This window comes from Amblyomma maculatum, chromosome 11, assembly GCF_055883805.1.
Source record: "Amblyomma maculatum isolate TAMU_Amacu chromosome 11, ASM5588380v1, whole genome shotgun sequence".
In the NCBI taxonomy this organism is placed as follows: Eukaryota; Metazoa; Arthropoda; class Arachnida; order Ixodida; family Ixodidae; genus Amblyomma; species Amblyomma maculatum.
This window is the reverse complement of record NC_139354.1, coordinates 40,632,847-40,646,936: the sequence shown is the minus strand read 5'-3', so window position 1 is coordinate 40,646,936 and position 14,090 is coordinate 40,632,847.

Below are 14,090 nucleotides of genomic sequence, written 5' to 3'. Positions count from 1 at the left end.
GTGATAGCTCGAGGACATCTTATGAACGGTGTTGGTGGCATGCAGTACTTCTTCAAAGACTTGAGAAATAAATACTTTTTCACTACCATTAATGAGAATACGGAGAGCTCCATGACGCAAGACTTTCATGAAGGAAGGATCGGCGACTTCAGGGGCGGCACCCTAGCGAAGAGGAGCGGTTTCTGACTACCACGTCAGATGGTCAAAGGCGGTGAAAATTCAATGGTTGCCGTCTCACATGAAAGGAAGAGGGCCGAAGAATGCAAAGGGGACCATGAAAAAAGGGACAGATGGGCAAAGTAGAAGTTGCAGGAGGCCAGAAGGAAGAGATAATGAACGGACAGACGGATAGAATGAAATGTATTTGGCGATGCTGGCAAAAGCACAGGCCAGAAGTAGCGGCTCTTCATACGATTGTAAACATTATGGTGGCCTAATTGACCAGCGATGGCGTCGTCATGGTAAGCCTCCAAAATTTTAAGACTAAGGGAGCGAAGTACAAAGGGCACCCAGCATTGACTCCTAGGGTGATAAACGTCGCGGTAACGTGTTCCATGTTGAAATAGGAACCGACGAAGCTGACGACGCACACGGCTGTTAGGTACCGCTAATTCGCCACGGACTCTAGCAATGATTGGGTGGCAGTAGGGGTCAGCCAGCTACAGGGACGGGAAATCAACGTTGATCTCTAGTGGAGCCACAGCGATGGCTGCAACATTCAGGTGCGCAGTAGAAGGCTGATTCTCATCGGAGGAGGAAGAGAAAGCAGTAGGTGAAGCCGCGGAAGGAGGAAGCAATGTACAGTGAGATAGGGCATTGATGTCGAGGTGTTTCTAGCTGCATTAATAGGCGATGGTGTACTCTTGAAGACGTACTGACGAACGACCCAGACGACCCGATAAGTTCTTCAGCGATGGCAGCCAACAAAGCGTGGGTAGGTATGTTACAATGGTGAAGTGGAAGCTGTACAAATAATATACAAATGGTGACAATGGTGAAGCGGTAGCCATACAAATATAAACAGCGAGGCACTCCTGCTTCATATTAGTGTTGTTGTCAAACTGAAACCGAAACCAGACTGCCCCAAGTAGGATGACAAGCCAAGTCTAGCAAGCTTCGAGAACGAAAACACCGATCGACGCTTCGGGCGTCAGTCGTCGTGTGTAACCTGAAATAAACAGCTGTCGTTTGTACTCTGTAAGTAAACTGTCTAACTTTAACAAACACGGCATAAATATAATTATAAGCTGATGACGAAACGCGGGATATACGCCACGACCAAACTAAGACAACTGCCAGTACTAGACGTTGACTCATAACGAAGAAAAAGCCAATTTTTATCCCGAAGCTGCCGTCCAGTGCTACCAGAGTGCAGCGACATATGCATGGAGCGACACAAAGCGAAGAGAACTGTTCTTCTGCCTCAGTTGATCCGACTCGTTTCGGATATTTACTCTTGCATAAAGATCCGCATGGACAATGAGAAACAATTCAATTTTTTGGCAAGACAGCGCTTTGAAGACCCACCTAGATGAAGTTAACGCGTCTGTCGAGACGCTAGTGCCAAAGGAAGAAGCTGAGCAGGACTATCTTGAAGCCATCGCGTATGACGACCAGATCTTTATATACATCTCGAAGCTCAAATAGAAGAATAAAGAAATTCAAGAAAAAATTCAGCCGAAAAAGGAAGCATCACCACTCAAAAGCCCAGTCACGGCGAACGGAAACTGCCAGGTGAACTTTCCAAGGTTAGAACTCAAAATTTGATGACAAAGAAGTGTCATGGCAAACATTTTGGGAGCAGTTCGAGCAAATGATCTACAAGAACAACTGCCTAACGGCATTGGACAAATTCGGATGCCTAAAATTTGTGGTGACACGCACCTAGATGCCTTAGGCAAGGGAATCGAGAAGAATAAGACCGGTTCGTTTCAGATTTTCTTTGTACTCCAGTGTTTCTTTTCTTCAAACATGAACCAACCAGCCCACAAGAACGGTCTTCTAAGTTTTTCACCCTTGCTTAGGGTACTGTCAGCAAGAATATGAATATGGCTGATTCGTCATCATCATCATCATCATCATCATCATCATCCTGGCTATATTCTCTGCAGAGCGAAGGCTCTCCCATATTCCTCCAATTACCCCGGTCCTGTGCTAGCTGCATCCACTTGGCCCCTGCGAACTTCTTAACCTCATCCGCTAAGCTAACTTTCTGCCGCCCGCAGCTATGCTTTCCTTCTCTTGGAATCCAGTTTGTTACCCTGAGCGACCATCGGTTATCCTCTCTTCACACTACATGTCCTGCCATGTCATTTCTTCTTGATGTGCGCAAGAATTTCCAATAAATGACTGATTCCGGAATTGTTATACTTAAAAAGTTTTGTACACTAAAATATTGCACTTATTAGTTTGGCGGAGTGGGCTGGGCAAAACTAAAACTATTCCAGGGGCCCAACCTGAAGCTTCGGAGTGGCCGCGAGCTTGATTCTCTAACTATGCCATTCAACACATCCCTATCTACTGCGACAACCACAGTGCCGACCCTTGTCATGGCACAGCCGCGGGAACGAGCATATTCGCGGTACCAATGAAGTCGATGTCGACGACTGCTTCTCCATGTATGAGCGGATAGTCAATCACAACCGCTGGGACGCTCCTCTTATGCTCGCCAACGTGATTTTCTACCTGGAGGGAACGGCGCGCATCTGTTTTGAGGCACATGAGGATAATTTATCAGTCTGAGATATTTTATGATTTGGTTTGGTTTGTGGGGTTTAACGGCCCAAAGCGACTCAGGCTATGAAAGATGCCGTAGTGGATGACTCCGGAAATTTCGACCACCAGGGGTTCTTTAACGTGCACTGACATCGCACAGCACTCGGGCGCCTTGCATTTCACCACCTTCGAAAAGCTGCAGAAGTTTAAAGACGTATTTGGAAAGCCAATTGTACGTAGGCTCATTGCAAAAAAACGTGTTTCGTGTCGAGCATAGTCTACCACAGTGTCGTACGTATCGTACATTCACGATGTCCTACCGCTGTACCGTAATATGGACAGCGCCCTGTCAGAGTCAAGGTGGGCTCACGGACGACGCATTTAATCTTATGCTCTACAAAGATTATACCACCGTTGACTCGATTCTCCAGGTTTTCCGGCAGTTTCAACAAGCTAAACACCGCCGAATGACTCGCCGTTTTTACCGACTTGCCACCCCGGCTCTACGTCTACCTGCGAGAACACAACCAGCACCTCCACCAAACTAATGCGGATGCTCCCGAGCGGTAAAACTCCCAATGCGACGTCAGGAGCACCTACGCTTAAGCTTCAGTGTTGTCATCGTTCGAGCTACATCTCTTGACCAATATGTCGGCTACACACAGTAACAATATAATTTAAATAGAGGGGAAGGTACTCAATAAAAGATGGAAAAATTCGTATTTTCTACATGCTGCTGAGTGAGCAATTATCACGTAACACTTCAATGCAGGCCTTTCTGAATCTCTGGACAACTGCATGACATGAAATAAAACCACGTATGCTTGTTTCGATTTCGTATGGCGAGGCAGAATACTAGGATGTGTCACTGATTCAACTTGCGTGTGCATACGGACGTTTGTTCCAGAAGGGTTTGGCTTTCAAACCGTTCCTATAAGGACAAAGAGAAATAGTGTTTTATTGTAGTTAAACAACAAGGCGTGTGATATTGTGTGTTTTGCATTTTCGGCTAGTGCATTTGGTTGTGTTATGAAGTTCATGAAGACAACGTGCTATCCACAGCGCGAGAACGTAGGCTGATCTCCCTGTGTTGGTAGGCGCCATATGTTATTCGGTAAACAGCAACAGTAGTCCTAGGCAGTATAAATCTTTTGCCATTGTTCGTTGTGTGTTGGTAGTTGCAGGCCCAATGCAGGGCCGGACAACGGCAAAGCAGCACGAAAACTGGACTCAAGCTTTGTGCTGTCCGAGGTTATAAGCACGTGAGGTGATCAGCTGGGCGATAACTGCGGTGTTCGGTACACACTCCCCGCGAGAACTACTTGCGCCCAAATCTGATGGGCTTCAACGGCCTTCTTTCTTGACGTTCCTATGTTAATGCCAAACCAAGGTCAGCGCAGGCACAGCATGTGTAAGCGACTTTTTACCTCAGCACAGTACTCTCTATAAAGGATCTCTTTCAAAATTTTCCGCAAAATTTGAAATGTATTGGAAAGAGCAGTGCACTCAAGAGATATCGATAAAGAAACGACAACACACCGCTGACTTGCTTACTCCTTGATTTTGCCCTAGAAAAGGAAACTCTATCAAGCCATACGAAAAGAGATGCTAGAGATTCAGAAGTTTTTTTTAGCAAACAAATCCTTGGACAGGACCAGAAAACCATCCTCTTTATCTGCAACCAACCGGGAAAGCATATGTCTTCTTAAAGATGAAGCGTCATAAATAATGGGACCAGTTTTTTCCTTAGCTTCAAAACCTGAATGCCCTTATACAGGTATCTATACAATTCAGTCTGGAGCTCGAATCGCCGCTTGGCTCAACCTGCTAAGTAGTTCTGGAGGTTACTTCTAGGGTCCAACAGCGTATATTGGGCCCAGGCTGAGAACTCGAGTCCATTTTTCTCGCATACTACATTCCCGAGCATGTGCCTCTTGTTGAATCCTGAGTGCTGTTCAGGTGTGATGGCACGTAGATAGCAAAGCTCATAGTGCCATAGGACTTCTGCAGTTCTAGCAGCAAGCGCAGAATGCTCACACCACTTCATATTCGCTCCTGGCAAGCTGTCGAGGTGATGAAGGCTCATGTATAGAGCTTTAGTGCAGAAATGTGCTTCTCCCTGCCACTCGAACCGAAGTGTCTTCATGATTCTGGTGCCACGGTGAAGGGACGGTTGAATCTCGTAGCGATTTACTCAGAACGAGCCCAATGGCGCTTTACACGACATGAAGTTACCTGCAGGGCTGACATCTATAGATCTGGTAACACACAATATCATGTTTCAAGGAAAATATTTTCTTTTATTTACTCTTTGGATTACAAAGTTCAATTCCGAAAATACAAGACTCCTTAGATATTAATTTGTAATTCTCAATGCTGTATTTAGAAAAATTGGTAAATTAATTCTACCATGTTGCCCCTTACAAGGTGTCCGCCAAAGCCACCAATATGGCCTCGGGCAAAAATAAATAGAAAGCCACCTAATTGCTTTAAACACTTTGGAGCTTTCCTAAAACGCATGTGGTATAGCTTATAGCATCTATCTCATAACAAGAAACTATATATACAGTATAGAGCGAATGGTACGCTTCAAATAAATAAATGTTTATCTCGGCGTTTCGATCGATGGAGCAATGTTTCTCAAGTGTCAATAGATAGATAGATAGATAGATAGATAGATAGATAGATAGATAGATAGATAGATAGATAGATAGATAGATAGATAGATAGATAGATAGATAGATAGATAGATAGATAGATAGATAGATAGATAGATAGATAGATAGATAGATAGATAGATAGATAGATAGATAGATAGATAGATAGATAGATAGATAGATAGATAGATAGATAGATAGATAGATAGATAGATAGATAGATAGATAGATAGATAGATAGATAGATAGATAGATAGATAGATAGATAGATAGATAGATAGATAGATAGATAGATAGATAGATAGATAGATAGATAGATAGATAGATAGATAGATAGATAGATAGATAGATAGATAGATAGATAGATAGATAGATAGATAGATAGATAGATAGATAGATAGATAGATAGATAGATAGATAGATAGATAGATAGATAGATAGATAGATAGATAGATAGATAGATAGATAGATAGATAGATAGATAGATAGATAGATAGATAGATAGATAGATAGATAGATAGATAGATAGATAGATAGATAGATAGATAGATAGATAGATAGATAGATAGATAGATAGATAGATAGATAGATAGATAGATAGATAGATAGATAGATAGATAGATAGATAGATAGATAGATAGATAGATAGATAGATAGATAGATAGATAGATAGATAGATAGATAGATAGATAGATAGATAGATAGATAGATAGATAGATAGATAGATAGATAGATAGATAGATAGATAGATAGATAGATAGATAGATAGATAGATAGATAGATAGATAGATAGATAGATAGATAGATAGATAGATAGATAGATAGATAGATAGATAGATAGATAGATAGATAGATAGATAGATAGATAGATAGATAGATAGATAGATAGATAGATAGATAGATAGATAGATAGATAGATAGATAGATAGATAGATAGATAGATAGATAGATAGATAGATAGATAGATAGATAGATAGATAGATAGATAGATAGATAGATAGATAGATAGATAGATAGATAGATAGATAGATAGATAGATAGATAGATAGATAGATAGATAGATAGATAGATAGATAGATAGATAGATAGATAGATAGATAGATAGATAGATAGATAGATAGATAGATAGATAGATAGATAGATAGATAGATAGATAGATAGATAGATAGGTAGATAGATAGATAGATAGATAGATAGATAGATAGATAGATAGATAGATAGATAGATAGATAGATAGATAGATAGATAGATAGATAGATAGATAGATAGATAGATAGATAGAGAACGGGCAGAGATACGGCCGTCCTTTCGAACGCCCTGCTTTATTATTTACCTCGTCTCGTCTTCGTCCGCTCCGCTACTGCACTCTTCCCTTCGTCGTCGGCTAAGTACATCACTCTCTGCCACGACTGCGGTCTTTAAATGCATCACATCCACACCGCTGCTGTCGCATCTGTTGCACATGGCGGTTTTTTTCCGGGCTGTCTTCTTGCGGAGCCATTATGAAGTTCGCATCGATAATATCTGCATATTTTCTGGTTCAGTGAGTGGCAAATTGCTCTCTGGGCGAGATTCTTTGGGTCTTTGCCACGTGGGCGTTCCGCCAAGGCCTTGTTGAATGTCATTCACCTGAAAGTTTCTCCAATTCCAGTTATTTGGTGGCTTGCTCTCCTTGGGCAGTATCCGATGGTTCTCCCTGATCTGGAACTGCACTCCTGATGCAACCACCGTGCTGACGGAAATGGAAAAAGCTGCACCAAAATGCTTGTTCCTGCTGCCACCACTTCTATCGGAAGCACCGTGCCGTGCACAGCTTTGCTGGGTACGCCGGTATGTGCGGGCTCGTTTCTTCACGACGCACTGGTGACGTGTCGGTGCGGACTTCACATCTACCACACTGACATTAACAGCAGTGAGGCCTTTTGCTCCTGGTATTACCTCATAATCAACTTCCTGCTCTTTCTGGAAGCGGTGAAGCTTATGGGATTGTTGTATCGCGGTGCGGTGAACAAAAATATCCTCGCCAGTGTCAGTGCAGGTTGATGAAGCCGTACACGCCAAAAACGTCAAACCACTTCACTGTTCCACTCATCCGCCCTCGGGAAACTGAGGCTTCCTTCGCGTGCTGCACCGTTTCCTGCTGTTATATGCGATTAGCGTCACCTTCAGGATGCTTGTCCACGAGTGGGCTATGGGCGGTACGGCATGTACGGAGCTGGACTTCGCCGTTTTGGATGGACAGAGCCATGCATGGGAGGGCAGCATGCTGAAGTGCTGCTTATTTCCCTGGCGGCAGCAAGAACACCGCGACGCTGGCAATGTCTTGCAAGGCGGCCGCCCGTTGGACAAAGAAAGAGAGGCTGTCAGTGCTCAGTGGGGACATAATCGATGCATGGGTGTCATCGTGAAGCCCGTTGACAATGTACTGTTTGGCTGCGGACGCGGGCCACTCGATATTGCAGCCCTGAAGAAGACGGACCTTATAAATGTAAAGGGCGACGTCTTCATCCTGAAGCCTGGCGCCGCGATCTCATCGTCGTAAGTTTGATGTGCGCACTGGTCAGAGTGTAAACGCGGCAAAGAGGGCAGAGGTCCAGGCCAACAATGTGGTGTATCGGCGGCCTTCGTACTGGTGCCAGGCCGGGCGGCACCACGGAGATGGTCTTCCGCGACGGCGAGCGTGATGGCGGAACGCCGGGCAGCAGCGTCGACAAGTTCAACCCACGCTTCGGCGTCGTCAGAAAAGCCACGGAACTCCGGAAGCGGTACTGGTGGTACTGGGCACCGAGAGGACACCCCGATGCGGCCAAGCGCTGCGGCGACAGTGGCAGATACCTCCCGGAGGGTGAAGAGCACTTCAGGAAGGAGGGCCAAGGCCGAATCCGCCGAGGAGGCATGGAGGCCGTTCTCGGTCGGGATAGAAGTCGCGGGCGCCGAGTGAGTTGGTCGTGTGATTGCCCTGCCGCTTCGAAGGAGCAGCGGCGGGTCGGGGAAGTCTGGGTCGGGCCTGGCGTTGGTCGACTGCGCCATTGTGACGGAGAACAAGCAGAGACACGGCTGTCATTTCGAACGCCCTGCTTTATTCTATCTTCCTCGTCTTCTTCCGCTTCGCTCCTGCACTCTTCACTTCGTCATCGGCTAAGTACATCACAATATATATATATATATGGGCGCATGGGTATCAATATTTATTATTTATTTGTGTAATATTCTTGCGGTGGTTTTAGTGTATGTAGATTACAGTTAGGACTAAAGCACCTTGTTATTTAAATATACTAGATAGACGCTGTATCGTCGAGGAACGCAGGCAGGTCATGGCAGGCCGTGAGCAAGGGGAACAACCAGACGCAGGTCTGTTCATCAATCACCTATATACCGCAACTGGGAGAGTGTGTGCTTCCTGTGCGTTGAACGCACTTTGTTGACGTCACGCGCTTTATCGACGCGTGGCTCGTGCCATGTTTGATACGATACATCCTCCCTTGTTTACTAAAGAAATTATACACATCCCACAGTAGAATAGACCCAAACTGTTCGGAGCACAGGCTATGGCACTTGTACAAGGTTCCGGTCATAAGTCAACCTCTGTTGCGACCTTCCTGGTCGCAATGACCTTCTTGGAGCAGGTGAAATTGATTATGCTGGGGGACACTGACAGGTACGTTATCTACGATATGCCAGTTTTCAGGGGTTGTCGGAAGCTCTGCGACATTGTAGCTGCATGGTGCTGAAGTACAGAATAGCTTCTTCGAAAAACCTCCCTTGTTTGCAGTAGGTGCCGTCGATTGTGCCGTAGGATCATTCCGTCCTCTGTAATGACTTCGTACGATCTAGGATACCTTGAAGTGTGAAGAACCTCTGCTTTAGTGGCACATGCCCCTTTCTTGACGCGAAAATGTCTCCAGGGTTGAGCAGTGGAAGTTGTCGGCTAGAACGACTTGTCTGACGACGTTTCTGCACGTTGCAAACCGGGCGCGGCCGCACATCAGGCAACGTTGCTCGTAATCTCTTCCCTTGTAGCAATTCGCCAGGTGACAGCCCGGATTCCAAATACGTAGACCTGTAGGCAAGCAGACCCAGCCAGAAGTGTTGGTTCAATGAACTAGTTTTCTTTAAAATTTGTTTAACTACTTGAAGCCCCTTTTCTGCGAGACCATTGGATTGGGGGTAAGTCGCACTGGAAGTTATGTCAATGAAATCAAAATCAATGCAATCAATGCAAAATCGTGGCTTGCAAACGGTGGGCCATTGTCACAGCAGACTTCAACTGGTATACCCTACCTAGCGAAAATCGCACTTGCTGCTTCGATGACAGCTTTTGAGGACGTGTCTTTGAACAACTCAACTTCAGGAAAGTTAGATAAAGCATCATAGATGCACAGGTATGCCCGTCCACCATGCTGAAAGATGTCAATACCGACACGATAAGATGGGCCTTCAGGCGTTGGGCGCAACATCAAGGGTTCTGGAGGCTGTCGATAGGCATACATCTTACACACCGAGCATGCCTGAGCGAAAGCTTCTATGTCCGAGTTGATCTCTGGGCAGAATACGAGGTGCCTTGTCCTTTCTTGAATTCCCTTTATTGAATTTGTTTCAGCATTTCTGTTCTCAAGCTCTTTGGAATTATCACTTTAACATTAATTCATTTATCATTACCCCTTTAACAAGACTCCCTTCACTTGAGAAAGCTCTCCTTCAAGCGACTTCCATCATCATGCAAGCGCTCTTCCTGCCTCTAAGTTCGTAAGTACTTGCTTTAGTTCGTCGTCGAGGTTAGTTTCCTCGGCTAACCTCCTCCATGTATTGTCGGTGAGGAGGGAAGAAACAACACTTACTGCGTGTACTTCCATTATATATTTTTACATATATTTGAATTATTCCAGGATATAGCCCTTGCGCAGTCGTGCTAGAGCAAATAATAAGAGCGGGGAAAGTGGGGAGCTGTTATATCACTTCACAAACCCGCCGCGATAAGTGTGAGATGTCTTCAGTGCTGAATTGGTCAGATATCTATACCTATCTCTCAAAGATATATATCAGTACTTTATTTTGAGTATTTGAAGCACAATGTGTGCAAAAGGTCTTGGATACATGTGAAAATAAATGGAACAAACTGAAGGTTTAGTTGTTACATCCAAGTATAACTTTAAGGCAAAGTGAACGCGTTCGTATTTTAATTAGATAGGCAAAGTTTTACCCAACAGGCGATTCGCATTCTAATAATCACATAACGAGAATCAGAGGTGGCGGGGTTATTCAATAACAGTTCAGATATTTTTGTGCCGATAGTCGCAATGACACACAGCGCTTAAAACAAGGACACTTCTGGACGAGAAATGTCCCATTCGCTGCTTAACGGACCTTAGCACAGTTGCGGTGAACCTTCCTGCTTTTTGATGCAGGTACAGCTTTCAGAAATAGAGACGGAATTGTGACTTCGTATTAAGGAGTATAGAGGAGCAATAGGATCATCCATAGAGTATCTAACTTTCCATCCTCAGCAAAACTTCATATAGTCTATAAGAGATCAGAAATGATGCCAATGTATTGGGATCTCAAAATTATGGCCAGATAATAGGAAAAAGCACAAAAGCAGTTATTTGAATCGTTTATATAAGTAACGCTGTGAATTCGTTTTTGTGCTGCCAGAAATTTTGTTTCATGTCAACACTGTCACATGTGGCTCGGGCTTCTAATTTTCGATACAGTCAATGAAATTCCATGTTCACATGTAAGGGCGTTGTGTAGTGAAATTCTTATCTAAAGAGCAAAGCTATTTTGTGCTTCTATCACGTGAAAGGAGCAGCAATTTGCTTTGGTCCTCACCAAAAGACAGAACATTCTCAGCTTGCTTCCTGCGACCGCATTGCTCGAGAAGGTTAAAACCGTGTAAGTTGCAAATTTATGGCCGATATATTTCAACCTATACAGAAATAGTCATCCTCCAACTCTTTTCGAATAATCCTTGTCAAGTTTGCAGTGTGAGACGGCTGCTGCAGGGTTGGCAGATCCTCGCTCGAAGACGTAGCAGCACTGTTTGGAAAGCGGTCGAAGCGGAGAGTAATAAAACTGTTTCGCTTGTTCGAACCGCCGACATACATCGAAGGACTGAGTCGACCAGCCTAGTCTTTGCAAAGAAGGAGGTTAAAAGCGTCGGCAGCAATTTCTTTTAAGGTGTGGCACATTCTATCAGACTCAGACATGATGCAGTTGACATTACGGCATAGAGCTTGGATGTCTAGTATCTACGAAAGATATGATTCTGTCGACGACTATGCTTGCTATGTTAGGTCCCTTTTAACCCTGAGCTTCCATCCAATCGGCTTGCGAAAAAAGATCCCGGAGCTTCTCATTGCACATATCCCTAAATGTCAGATATTTTTGCGTCTCAAACCAGACAGCCATACCCGAGAGGTAAAAAATGACGTCAGCAAGTATCAGGATTGCGTCTCACCAATCATGTTTACTGACGCGGTGGTACATAGAGAGCAAGCCTTCGACGTCTGCTTCACTGGTGTCGCAAAAGGCGCTAAGAAAACACGTCTATGCAACAACGACAGTGGGCGCTGGTTATGCCTCTATTGAAGGAGCGGCGTCTCACGGCATAGTGCTAGCACCAAGCTGGCAGCCACTGCGGAGATCCAGATTGTGGCATTGGTGTCGCACTCAACTCCTCCAAAAAAATGTTGCGAGTCACTCTGACTTTGTTGCAACAGTGTGCAGTTAGAGACACACTCGCAGGACAACCACAGCCTAGTTCAGCGCCATGGTTGTTCCCTACTCCAGCGCATCGTCGTATCAGAGATTGCGTACCTTATCATTTGTTTCTCATTATCCCGTTTACAAAACCTCGCAAGAAATGTTTACATATCTAAAGAACACAGGACACTCCTGCTTTAGACTTTAAACACGTCCACCTCTGGGCAGCATATTATTGACTCCAAGATCGCTGGAAAAAGTACAAACTGAACAGCGCTCTAAAAATGTGGCTGGGCACACTTGTAGCCACAGGTCATCCAGCAGCCAGAGGCGCTCTGCCAGTGCAATTAGGGACACGATTGTGACAGCATGGCCGGCAATCTGACCAACGAGCGAGCCTGGCTATGCCTGCAAAATTTCATCGACCTTAGACAGTTCAAGATAGCTACTCAACACCGTCACTCAACTCGTACACAAAACAGGCTTAACCTCAGACATCCTCTTGGACAACGTCAAAGGGACGCATTCATCGCCAGGCACATCAGACAGCTTTTTCTTCCTACACAGGCCAACCAATCTTCACTCTTGCTGTAGATTACGGTAGCCGAGGTCAGAGTCAGCCTTCTTATTCAACGAACTTCTGCTCCGGGTGTCGGCAAAATGTTCAACTGCATGGTCTGGAACCGGGATGATCAATCGTTCACCCAGACTATGAACTACTTTACGAAATGCTGGAAGGAGAGCACCCTCGCCCAGTGTTGGCGTCTTCTGAAAGTTATATTTATACCTAAACCAAACACACAAAATAGCCAACCTTCCCCCCGTTTCTCTCACTTCCTGTATCGGGAAGCATTTTGAACACGTCGTCCTGGTGAGGCTCACGCAGCGCAGAATAAAATCACATTTTGCAGATATTGAGTGATGTCGACACAGTTCGCTCTGTAGTCTTCATTCATGACGCTCATAACTTTCGATGCTTAACGTGCATGTTTTTGGGAAATTTGCTACAAACAGTATGAAGCGGATATGTCGAAAATTTGTTACAACTAAATGTACTGAGGAACAAGCGTCTTTACAATTGTTTTCACGCAAAATTTGTGTAATTAGGAAAGAACGAATGAAAGAACTATCTTTTTGTATTTATCCTTTGTATTTATTGTAGTTTCTAAAAACATTGTGTAGAAATTCCAAAACAGCATGTTTGTAGTTTTTTTGATCCAACATTTTTCGGTAGTTTCTCTGTCAGTCCTAAAGTCAGTGGCATCGTCTGAAACGTATAATGAAAGTCACACAATAAATAAACAAGAGTTGAAAATCGAAATGAAATTTACAGCATAAGAAAATATTTATTATAGCCAAGGCCCAGTTTCTCTCTGTAGAAACTTCCATGCAAAAGCGCATTTCATGCGACTTTCTGCAGACGCACTAGATACTCAATATAACTACAATCAAATGGCAATAGGCCTCCACTACCTTCATATATCGATTCATGTTTAAGAACTGTTCTCTTGTCAATGTATGCGCAAAACGTAAATTATGTACTCTACCTTCTACGTCTTTATATAAGTATATGATATATGTGAGAAAGTTTTACCTGGCTCAGGCATGGCGCGAATGGTATATTGCTTCGATTGACCCCTTTGGATCATCTGCTCTGGTGCAATAAAATATTTCAGAACGGTTGCTTGACGGGATAGTTGGTTCATATCTAACTTGTATTGCTCCGCGAACCACAAGAAGGGACGACGACAGACAGAGTGAAAAGAGCGCTGACTTCCAACTATTTATTTCTCTGATGTGCCACGCATTTATACACATTTGAAGCTTCAGCAGGAGAAGCAATCAGCATGAAATGCATAGGCGATAGGACAAGGCCCTAATCACCATCGATCCAGGAACTTCAGCTCTTTTTTGGTTAGTGCGACTGATGGCATGCTTACACACCTTTCCTCTGTACGAGCTATGTTTACCGCCTCAGTAATCTCCCTGACACACTGATCATTGTGAACATTGGAC